At 40.6% G+C, this 12,464-nt stretch overlaps 1 protein-coding gene and 1 pseudogene across 1 annotated transcript in view; both read right to left on the bottom strand.

Annotated features, from left to right (window-relative positions):
• The window catches only part of GRXCR1 (glutaredoxin and cysteine rich domain containing 1), a 177,205-nt gene that overhangs the window by 150,242 nt on the left and 14,499 nt on the right, over positions 1 to 12,464 (bottom strand). The gene's annotated exons all lie outside the window — the stretch shown is intronic.
• On the bottom strand, positions 1,514 to 9,148 carry LOC116881819 (annotated as a pseudogene).

Raw genomic sequence — 12,464 nt, forward strand, 5'->3', positions numbered from 1 at the left:
CTGGGATTTACACTGGGGGGAACCATCTTTCGTTTCACTTAAAATAGTAATAAGCAGAGTGTGTGCTAATAACGACCTCTCACATGTTTACAAATGTTTATGACGAATTTATGAGGCCTTATGTATAGGAGATCTAATTTGACTTAAAACAAAGCATCTATTATTATTATTTCAATATATTTTTTTAATTTTTTTTCACTGTAAAAATTTTAATGAACAAAAAAGTTAAATATAAACTTTCATATGCAAAATAGATTATTATATAACAGGCAGCCTCTGAGCCAAGTACTAAATTTTCTTCCCAATTTCAGTGGGGATGGAAAGGGAGGAGGGGGACAAAAATCCTAATGAGTACAAAACTTAATTTCGGCTTTGTATATTAAAAAAAAAAATCTTTGAGAAAAAACAGCTTTTACGTTGAATAGTATCTTTTGAAATCAACAGCCCTGGGGTGCCTGGGTGGCTCAGTGGTTTGAGCCTCTGCCTTCTGCTCGAGTCCTGATATCAGGGTCCTGGGATCGAGCCCCGCATCGGGCTCTCTGCTCAGCGGGAAGCCTGCTTCCCCCCTCTCTCTCTGCCTGCCTCTCTGCCTACTTGTGATCTCCACCTGTCAAATAAATAAATAAAATCTTTGAAAAAAAAAACAAAGAGAAGAAATCAATAGCCCAGGCCAGCCCTTACAATTCTGAGGTTTATACTCAACCAAATCTGTGATGAAAAGGAAGATTTAGGGTTTAGCGTTACTTCAAATCCAGTTTCAAGAGTAGCCAAGTCACCTCCATTCCAGAAAGAGTGGTGACGCTCTTCGGAAGATGCTTGGAAAACACTCTTTGGAAGATGCTTGGAGAACCCCAGTTCCACTCTTCCAGACCCCCAAGCCACTGTTGGGGTGACCGTGACACTCTTCGGAAGATGCTTGGAGAACCCCAGTTCCACTCTTCCAGGCCCCCAAGCCACTGTTGTCCTGTCAGACCAGACGTCTTCTCCCAGCATCCTCAAGACTCCAACACAAGATGGCCGGCTTCCAGGTGGCAGTCTCTGCTCCAGCCTTAGAGAAGTTCATTAACACTTCCTTCCTCCCCTGCTTCCCCCCACCCCCACTGCCCTCCAGATCTTCAGCTGGTAGTGGAGCTTGATTAACATTCCTTTCAAAAATAAAGAGCTCAAACAGGCAATTCAGAGTTAAAGGTCAGAGCAGCAGCAAACAGCCACTGCCCATCATGTGAGCAAATGAGTGAGCGAATGAACACACATGAACAAACACACAAAAGACAAATCATAAAGTCCTGCATTTCCCACATTCATAGGGGAAAAAAGTCTTTTAAAAAAGTTATTAATTTTTGCATTTGTTCTTGTGTGGGTTAAGCCGTCCGGGCTCTGAGGAGGCACAGGTTTACACAAGGGGTTGCAGGCAGAACCTCCACATGCCACGTCAGGACTAGGGTGCGGGAGAGGCCGGCACACACGCCCTACAGCTCAGTGCCTGTGAGACAAAAGAGGTGAGGCAGGGACTTCAGGCATGAGGTACATGGAGACATCTGTCCTCCCTGTCAGAACCACCAGCAGCTGGAGGGCCTGGGCAGGACCTTCTCACAGCAACTACTGAGGAAGGATTTCCCCCAGTCTTCGTCCAGAAGAGACATCTGATGTGTAAATGTGTAAATGTGATAGGTTTGTCCCTAGAGATATAATCTGCATATTTACAAGTAAACATCCCACAATCATTTCCATCCAACTGTTGAGGTATCTCACGTGGCTTCATGCTGTAGTGGGCCCACTCTAAAAGATGCAAATCAATATTTCTTTTGGTCTTACTTTCAACCCGTTAAATACTGAAGGCAAATCCCACAGATCCTGTGTCCCATTTGTCCCACAGAATCCAGATACTTAAGACACCTTTTTTTAGGTCTATCACCACCAGGCTCCAATGTACGTTCCTCTTCAAGGAGACTGACCCCTTTGGTCCATCTTGTCACTGCTTGGTAATCACCAGATTTTAATTTGGGATAGAAAAAAGTACTGAATGTGCGAAGTGCTGGATACCCTTGTTTTTTGTTTCTTTCCATCAGAAGATTCAAGAAAAAAATTAATGAGCTCATGATTGAGCCAGTGATAGTTCTTCAAGGTCTGGATATCCCCTCAAGTGATTTACAATTTGAAACCGCTACTTAGGACCTCATCCTGTGGGCCATGACCTAGGGCATTACTGATTTCCCTTTCGATGTCCTCTGTAAGTTCAAGATCATCCATCCTTTTATCCCTCTCTTTGCCTGAGCAATGCTTTTCTTTTGTCTCAAGTATTGACATTTTCCTCCTGAGTAAGCCATTGCTCCAACTGCCCAAGGCGGGGTGGGGCTGACACCTCTTCACGTAGGTCACGTTCCAGCTGGTGTCCCCTCCTGCCTTCATTTTCAAGTCTGATCCCAACTGTCCTCTCTGTATCAGAAATTTTCCCCCTTGAACAACATCCCTTCTCACTTCTCACTGAGCTCAGAGGTCCCCTTGTTTCAACAACCCTTTGCTGTTTTGGAACAAACTGAGTTGCTATGACTCCATGACTTTGCTCTTCCCCCAGCCTTTGGTCTTTACTGTGTCCATCTGACTTCTTTGAGAGCTGTGAAAAGTTAGAATTACAGGAGGAACAGAGTGTCCATGACCACCCTCTTTAAGTCACTCCAATAACCTTTGGTATTTCTCTCTTTCCTCTTTTTGAACATCCTCCTCATCGGTATAGTGGGGACACCTCAGACCCTTGCCACCCTCTTCAGAAATCACCTCCGTTACAACCTGTCCTTGAGGCTTCCAGGTTAAGGAACTCTCTGAAGGGCCTTTGCCATGATGACGGCCACCTGGTCTTCTGTTAATATCCCTCTGAGTTCAAAGGAAAACCAAAGGAAGGCAGGACTCTGCAGGGCTGATCTCAGGTTACCATCACTAATTCCATTAGGAGATTTATTACCCAGTTTCAGCATGTTGTTCCAGGACCTGTCAGTTCGCAAGATGAAGAGTTCGAAAATACCTCTCCTGAAGGGGTCACATTCCGTGTTCCCTTACAAGCGGAAGTTACCACAGGTTTTGTGGTCAGCTGGAATGGGAATCCAAATAAGCTGAAACCATTGAAGACACTGGTTTTGACATGGTGAATGAAATAATCCAATCTTCGTCTTTTGGCTGGTATTTCATCAGCGTCCGCTGCAGAAAACAAAGTGCTGTTCGAGCGCTGCCTCTTTAGGAGGGCCTGGGAAGGGGGCACAGGCGAGTCACAGAAACGGAAAATGATGCCGAGAATCCTAGCCGGCCATTTGTAAACACCAGGCCCAAGCAGCAGCCGTGGCTACGAGAAGCAAACCCAGAGCTGTTACTGCCACTGCTGCCTTGGCCACCACTGCCAAACTATTATTTCAATTTATAGTTACCCAATTATTTTTTTTAAAGATTTTATTTATTTATTTGTCAGAGAGAGAGATAGGCAGGCAGAAGGAGAAGTGGCTCCCGGCTGAGCAAGCAGCCTCATGCAGGACTCAATCCCATGACCCTGGGATCATGACCTGAGCCAAAGGCAGACTCTTAACTGACTGAGCCACCCAGGTGCCCCTATATATACCCAATTTTTATAGACACTAAAAGAAGGCTACAAAATGTATGCAAGATAGCAACATGCAATAAATTTAAAATAATCCAGAAAAAGGAGTCATCGGCAAAATAAAGATAGGAGGTAAATATTAATATATCCAACTTCCAGACAGAAGGAAATGAGGCATGTGAGATAAAATTATTCTTAATTGATTGCTTATCCCACCTTTCTGTGTCCTACATAATGAAACAACTGAGTTGAAGCTGAATACCAGTAACCTCTCAAAAGTCAGAAAACCAAACTCCATCTTGATATGTTCACTTTGTCCCTCAGAAACTCAACTGCTTAATTTCCCAACCGATTCATTTACTCGGCAAATACTTTTGAGTAGGTTTCTTGTACCTGGCATTGCCCTTGGCCCTGTCTGTACAAATATGAACAAGGTTAATCTCCATCAATACAGAAAGTGGCCTGCTCTACTTCTTCCTTTCTAAGATGATATCCAGTTCAAATACCAACACAGAGCAATTTGAACATAAATATTTTAACCTCCAAATGTTCGCAAGATATCTACAATTGTTTGTGGTTAAGAAGTAGTACCCAAGAAATAGTGTTCTTCACAGAAAATAATGTTCCTAGTAAATACACAAGAAAAAAGTGAGGCATGTCCACATGTCCTAGTATATAGTCTGCTTTGAGCTCCCTTATTAATATATTTGTCCTTCATAAATAAATGACTTGAATTATGCTGTCCTGATTAGCACAGTGTATAGTGAATAACAGCTTATCATCAAAAAAGAACATTTTCATAGAAGGTTATTTCATCTTTCCAGTTTTCCTCATCACTCCTTACATAAAAGTCTAATGAAATCTCAGACAAATGCAGAATGTTACATTTTAAGAGAGAATCATGATCAGCACTCATCTTTTTCTCACACTAGAGTTTCTAGTATTTCTTTTATGTTTATCATGATGTACACTGTATGCACAAGAAATCTTCAGCATAAAAAGCTGAAGACTCAAAGAAGACTTCTTAATCAAAGTCTATGGATCCGTTTAATTTTCATATGCTGAAATAAATCCTTCTTAATATCAACTCTCTTGCTCAACATGTCAACGTTGAATTCTCCAAAACCAACGTATAGCAAACCATTGATGTTCTCAGAGTATCAGTCTCACATTCAATATAAACTTGAGGATTTATATCAGAGATAGTGTGAGTAGTGGAGGAATTATCAATACGTACATCAAACATCTGAAAAGTATTGAATCACTGTAGAATTTAACAGAACTGTTAGCTTAATTTTACTCAACTTAATTAAAAAAAAAAAAACCAAAAAACCAAAAAAACACCTTACAGGAAGTTTAGCACAAATTTAGCACATAAGGAAGTAAACATATGGCTAAATGGGGAAATTTTTTTAAATGCCTCTATCATAAGGTAATTCTGATCAATGAGTCTTCCTCTGTGTAATAGGCATGATATAACTGATAGTTGTTTTTTACTTCATTGACTAAGCACATGTCCAGCAACATGATTGTCAGGACATATCATGTATAGAATTGCTCCAGAAGTTAGGTCTCCTTTTCTTTTCAGTTTATTGTTTTACCTACTGAATTATTCCTCTTAATACATGCCAAGTTTCATTTGTTTCTTCTAACCACAGAGTTATACTTAGGAATACTCCATGACTGGTAAGAAGTTGATCCCTATCTATGTCTGAGTAATTCAACTTAACAATTTGATAATTATGTTCCCTTTACTATCGACTTGTTTGTGTCCTTAGAAGCGTATTTTACCTGAATATCACAAAATAGGCTCTCAGCTAAACAAAGGATGATAGTCCAATAATTTAAGGTCTGGCTGTGATTATAACACTAGAATATTATTTTAAACATAAAAAAGGCATGGTAAAACAGTTTTAAAAGTAAATTATAGAACAAGAAAATTTCTATTAAAAAATAGAGACAGAAAACTAAATACATAAATGTTGGAGGACATGGAAAATTGAAAGCTTCCTACAGTTACTGATGGGTGTATACATTCTGGATCCCATGACCAGAAAAGCCACTCACAGTTCTATCATGTATATTTGGTAAAGGTACATAAGAGAGAAGAGAAAAATAGAAGTGGAAATAGATGAAGGGGAAATCTGGGGCTTTGCATGGGCCAGAGATACGCAGCACCCTGAATAGTAGGTTGTAATTCATTCACCTCACTGTAACCAAAAATATATATGTGATTGTCTCATGGTTGGGATGTGATGGTTAGTTTTTATTTTTTATTTTTGTGCTTTTCTGTATTTTCAGATAGGCCTATTTGACTTTCATACTTACTCGCTATAGTTATTCCACAGATTTTTGAGTTATATTTAAACAGGTTCATTTATACAAAATAAAATGTACCCATTTAGTACAGATTGGTGACTTTTAACACATACAGACAGGACTCCTTAAGATTTTTAAGTGACTTGCTTGAACCAGAGTTTCTGTACCCAAATCCAGTGTTTTTCCCACTACCTCAAAATAACTTTCACAAAATTACCCCAAAACTTCCCTTCATTTCTGTTTGTATTTCATAATAATACATCATACCATTTTTTAACCTTGAAAAATTAATTACTATAATAAATGCCTCCATACAAGTGCATGTGGGAGGACATCATTAGATGTGCCCTTTGTTAGGTGAAACAATGGAATTGAGAGAAAGTAATTTTTCACAGTGAGAACGCAGAGACCAGATAGGAAATCAGGACATCGTGGGCCTGACATTTGCTTTGGTGAATTTTAATGACTAAACTTTTTGCTGAATAGCGGTTGGCCCATCTTAAAAGGATAGGAAGCCAAGACTCCATACCTTTAAAAGTACGCCATTCTAGAAGGAGTGATAACATCCAACTCACTCCTGGTGTCCTTCTTTCTACCTGCCATGGATCATCTGGGAGATCCAGGGGAGTTTTTGGAGATATTAGAAACAGAGACAAGAGTAATGTTGAAGGGGAAGAAAAATGAGCCGCTGGCTCCAATCGACACATCACAGTGAGTCTGGACACAAGGAGATGGATACGATATGAGGTCAGCCACCCCGACGATGGGATGATATTTCTACAGCTGTTAGGACATTGTTCCCAACTAGACTGGCAACAGCTTGTAGTCTAGCTCAGAAATCAGATCTCCCTCACCCAAAATAAATTAATGAACACCCACCCCTCTGAGTTAAATAGCCCTGTCCTCCTGCCCAGCTTCTGTCAGCATTCTTTCTTCCTTAATTCCTGCTCCTTCACTGAGCTTTCCAACTGCCCTCAGCGCTACCAAGCAGACAGTTCCTGTTCTTTAATTCGCTTTTATCATGTTAGAAGATTGCCATCAAGCCTTAATAACATTCTGCAGCCCAGGGAGACATGAGCCATCCCTAAAGCCCAGCTAACTTTTTGTTACAGGCATCTGTTCAAAAGATTGACATCTGCCCAGGCTCAGTGAGCACAGGACACACACACTCCGAAGAAGCATCAGTTAGGGGGGCGACAGAAAATGGACTAGCCTCTTTGACTTTATTCTTTTGTCAGGTTTCTTATTCTTTTTAGGAATATCCAGTGATCAGCCAATACTCTTCTATAATCTAAAAGATGACCAAGGACAGTTGAGACTAATATCTTAAGAAGCATTCCCTGCCAACTTTCCAGATGGCCCTCAACGCATCGTAAAGTTGCATTGATGATGATGATGGTAACACTCTGCCTTCATTTAGTGCTTTATTTAGCTTCCAATGGCTCTCACATGCCTCACACATCAGGTCAATGAAAAGGGATCTGAAGAAGTTGATTTTGCAAAATAATCACCCAAATAGCTGCTTAGTGAGAGAAAATTTTAATTTTCAATCAGATGATGATGTTGGCAAGCAAATATGTAATTATTTGCAAACTCAGACATATATTACTTGAAGCACAGCCAGGACTACAGCCTTCTGTGGCCTGGGACAGCCTGGGAAGAGGGAAGACAGAGCCCAGTGTTGGGATAGGCTGTGAAGGCTCTTGACTGAGCACAGACACACCAGAAAGGGGCAGCGGCAGGGGTGGGGGTGGTGGCGGTGCACGAAGAGAGACTTCTCTAACTTTTCAGTGTGGCTTGACACCAATTATAAGAAACACGTCAATTTGCCTACTGTACAATGTTTCCTTCTTAGAGACTGTGCATGAAACCTATCCCTGGCCTCGGGAGACCTTAGACCTAACTAATCGTTTGGCTTTGTCTCTGGAGAACTTCTAACTTTATGCAGTGATTCTCATCCATGGTTGTAGGCATTAAAATTCAGGGTCATTCTTGGATAATTTTTCACCATATGCATGAAGAGGCCAAGAAAGCCATTTGTAGAGAGAGGGAAAGAGGATATGCAGATAAACAGAGGAAAACTGAAGCAGAGTTTGGAGTGGGGAGTGCTAGCAGGACAGAGAAACAGAGAAATGTCCCTTAGCTCCCAGTCTCATTCCCATTACTAGCTCTGGTCTGATTGCAGGAGAATACAGTTAGTTTTCTAGCCTATTTGGTTCAGACACCTCTGAGGAACTTGGGATTTGAGGAACCCCCACTGGGAAATGTTGCCAGTTCTGTCAGCCTCCCTGTTTCACATTCAGATCACAGCAATATCCTTGCCTGTCCTCTTAAAAGAGTCCTTTGCTTCTGACTTCACAGCACCCTCTTAGTGTTCACGAGTTTGCATATCAGGGTCTTTCCCTCAGTTCTAAATGTTCCAGCAGTGGGTCAGCTCTCTGCAGGATTAGGGGAATTTGTGGGCTTTACAGATCGCTCTGGATCACTGTGTTCTATCCTGAAGCTCTCCAAAGAAAGAAGCAATTAATCTATTTTATAGAAGATAGAGCTGTCAGTGAGGCAAAGCGCAAGGACCACAGACCCAGAAGCCAACCGACTGGCATTAAAATACTAGTTAGGAGTCAAGTTGTGAGACTGGTAAGTTCATTTTTCTTAACATTGCTGAACTTTCCTCTCTTTGCCTATAAAATATTAGGTCTCACCACATGAAAATGTCATTTCTGCAGGTCAAAAATGATAAAGGATAAGTAACTTCACAGGGATAAATCTAACAGCATCATACGTGTCTCACAGGTGAATGAGAATTTGAGTTTTGAATGCCTCGTGTTTTTAAGATATATAATAGAATTAAGATATAATAGAGCCACAAATTGAGCTCAGCCTTTTACCAAACAACCTCACATTAAAAAAAAATTAAGATTTTATTTATTTATTTGAGACAGAGAGAGAGAGCACAAGTGGTGGGGAGGGGATGAGGGAGAGGGACAAGCAGCCTCCACACTGAGCAAGGAATCCCAATGTTGGGCTGTTTCCCAGGACCCTGAGATCAGATCACGACCTGAGCGGGAGGCAGATGCTTAACCCACTGAGCCACCCTGGCACCCCACAAAGCAACCTCACATGAATACCATCTTTCTGCAACCACGGTGTGGAACAGGTCTTTTGGCTGGTGATGCCCTCCCTACACTGACAATCAGCTATATCAGTAGTCAGGCTCTGCCAGGGCAGGTTAGCCAGTCCCCACATGGCTAGTCCTTAGTTGCCATTCCTAAAAGAGGCAATGCCATGGTGGAGTCCTCTTCTTGTTCTAGAAATTCTAAAATTATAAATTTGCAATGGCCAAAGTCTGTGCTGAATGATTCAAGCATTACGTCTTCTTGGACCACTTACCCTTAAATAAATATATCACTTGTTCCCCAGTTTCTCCCAATCTCTGTACTTAATGTTACACTGTCAGTGGGGTGACCAGATTGTTGTCAACGGTGCCTGGGACTGGGCCAGTTGACGTCTGTTATTCCAGAATTACTAAATAGTGGTTATTTGCATACTCAAAATATCTGCATTAGAAGATAAATGGTTGGGGCACCTGTGTGGCTCAGTGGATTAAAGCCTCTGCCTTCAGCTCAGGTCATGATCCCAGGGTCCTGGGATTGAGCCCCGCATCGGGCTCTCTGCTCAGCAGGGAGCCTGCTTTCCCCTCTCTCTCTCTGCCTACTTGTGATTTTTCTCTCTGTTAAATAAATAAATAAAATGGTAAAAATAAATAAATAAATGAGGGGTGCCTGGGTGGTTCAGTAGCTTAAGCATCTGACTCTTTATTTCAGCTCAGATCATGATCTCAGGGTCATGAGATCAAGTTCTGGCCTTGGATTCCATGCTCAGTGGGGAGTCTGCTTGAGATTCTCCTTCTTCCTCGGTCCCTCCCCCTGCCTGCACACACTCTTTCTCTCAAATACATAAATGTTGAAAGAAAGAAAGAAAGAAAAAGAAAGAAAGAAAGAAAGAAAGAAAGAAAGAAAGAAAGAAAGAAAGAAAGAGATATAATCATTCTGCCTTCCCTGACAACTTAGATAAAATCTGCCACTATTTCTTTTAACCTGCCTTATTATTCTTCACATCATAATGATTTGTCTCTTACAGTCTGTCTTCCCATTGTAAACTGCTCTAGAGCGAAGACTTAAACAATTGTGATAAATGCTATATTCCAGCATTTAGAACAATCCCTAGAAGACACTTGAAAGATATTTCAAAAATCCTTATTGAATGAATTTAAAAATTAAGGATTGAGACGAGTTTCCCTTCTAAATAGTAATATTTATTTTAATTAGCTGGTAAAATAATAATAACGTTAATCAACTAAACCCATACCCAGTCTTTTCTTAAAATGCTTCAACATTCTAATACAGCAGTATTCTTTTTACAAATGTGTTGCCTTGCAATATTTCCTCCAACCTACTCACGACCCACTGCCCTCCATATTCCCAGTAGAGGATTTTGCCCACGGCACTTAGTAGGTGTATTTTCAAATGGCTTGCCTTGGGCAAGCCTCTCCAGAGTGTCCATTCCCGCAGCTCTACTAAGTTGGCAGTGGGTCATATAACCCTACCCTTTGGCTGGCCCAGCAAGATTACTTGGAATTAGAGCATAACAGTTCTGAGAGTTTCCAACAGTGAGCAAGATAAAGAAAATCACTGCCTTCACTCCTAGGGATTTGCAGCTCTTGGCTCTTCATGAGGTCTGGGATAATGTCTTGCCATGTATACCTCTAGTTACTCCACCTGTTTACTGAACTTACTTTGAATAGATTTATGTGGCTTACAGCCAATAACTGAGTCGCTTGGGAAAATTCACCAAAGGAACTGCTCCTTCTCATTTCTGTAAAGCATTATCCAGGCATAAACTCCCTGGTGAACACTTCTCTGGGACCCAAAACTCCAAACAGGAAAAGCTTTCACTCTCTGGACCTGATTAGACATAGACTGGCTTTAGGGAAATGGAACATCAGAATGAAAACATATTAATGGTTCAAAGCTATTTCATGAATTTCCTTGACGTCCCCATGCTCAGCAGACATTACCAACATGTGTGTTTCTGTTACCTAAGCATAAAATATCTAAAATAGAACATCATTATTCCTCCTTCTCTTCTTTCTAATCAGCTCCACTTCTGCGAATAGCACTCCTTTTTTAGGAGATTTAGAATTTTTGCCCTCCAACCCCATCCTCTTCCTTTGTCTCTCTCCACATGGTTACCAAACCTGTAAGTGTTACTGTGGTCCCTCCTAAATGTATCTCAGTGTATCCCTTTGCATATGCCTAAGTCCTCAGTGTGAAAAGAAAACTGTACTCAGAACTGGTAGATCTGGGTTTATTTCAAACTGCCCTGCTACCTAGCTTCAAGTCCAACCACATAAAAACTCACACATTCTGAGTTTTTAAATGTAAAAATATAGGCCAGATCATTTGAATGGAGGAAGCTGAGCTCCCAACCTATCTGAAACAATTAATATTAACTATCATTTCTTATCCAATAAATTCACTGTTCAATAAAACCTATGCGCACTTTACACCATCAAAGTGTTTCCATGTGGTGATTTTTTTCTTTCCTTTTACCTTTCCATTTACTTACTTTTCATTTACTTCTTTCCCTATGCCCATATACTGTTTCTATTTTTGAAATATCTTGTTTCAGCTTTCTCCACATTTGATTTTTATGCCCTGGCACCTGGAGAACACACGAATAAGTTCCAATTTTAGATGGTACAGCTGGGCTTTTATGGGAAATGGAAAAGGACAAAACCCCTTTTTAATAACCTGGCGAGCTCATCTGGCTTTTCTAACTGTTGCTTTATGTTTCATGCTTCAGAGGACTAAGTAACATTCTCTTGTCAACAAAGCACCAGTGGCCCTGAGTGCAATCCCTTGTTGTAAAAACAGATAGAGATAAATAACCTGGCTTGTACATTTCAATATTTTATGAATGGACTCTAGCCTCAGGGAACTATCTCAGACTCCAAGTCATAACTCAGTCAATGATTCACTGCATATGGTTAGTTAAAAGTCTGAGTCTCTCCGACTGTATCAATGGTCCATAACTGTCTCATTCTTCAAATCTCCTTTTGTACCAAATACTTCAATATCCCCTTTACTATTCTGAAATGAAAAGCATAGACTCTATAATCCATCTACACAGAAATAACACATTCCCACCACTGTTTCTTCTTTACAATTCTAAAGCACACCAGGCTTTGAAATCTGAAAACTTTTATCCAAGTTTGGCTCTTAAATTTACCTGGCTGCATCCCCCTACCTGAATTGATGAGAATTATGTATTTTCTTTTTCCCATCTGCTATGAATAGTTGCTACAACAAAATCAGTGCATTTGGTAGCAGATCCCATATTCCACAGAGAGTACTACATTCTATTAGCAGTATGTACTTCACTGGTTTTCTAAAATGTGAAAACGACTGAAAATATTTCTGGCTAAAATATTCAGAAAATGGTTTTTGTAACCATGTAACCTACCTTTACACAAAAACTCAGTATATACTCTAACTCTAGC

This window comes from Lontra canadensis, unplaced genomic scaffold (genome assembly GCF_010015895.1).
Source record: "Lontra canadensis isolate GAN:19392208 unplaced genomic scaffold, GSC_riverotter_1.0 scaffold1, whole genome shotgun sequence".
NCBI classification, from domain to species: domain Eukaryota; kingdom Metazoa; phylum Chordata; class Mammalia; order Carnivora; family Mustelidae; genus Lontra; species Lontra canadensis.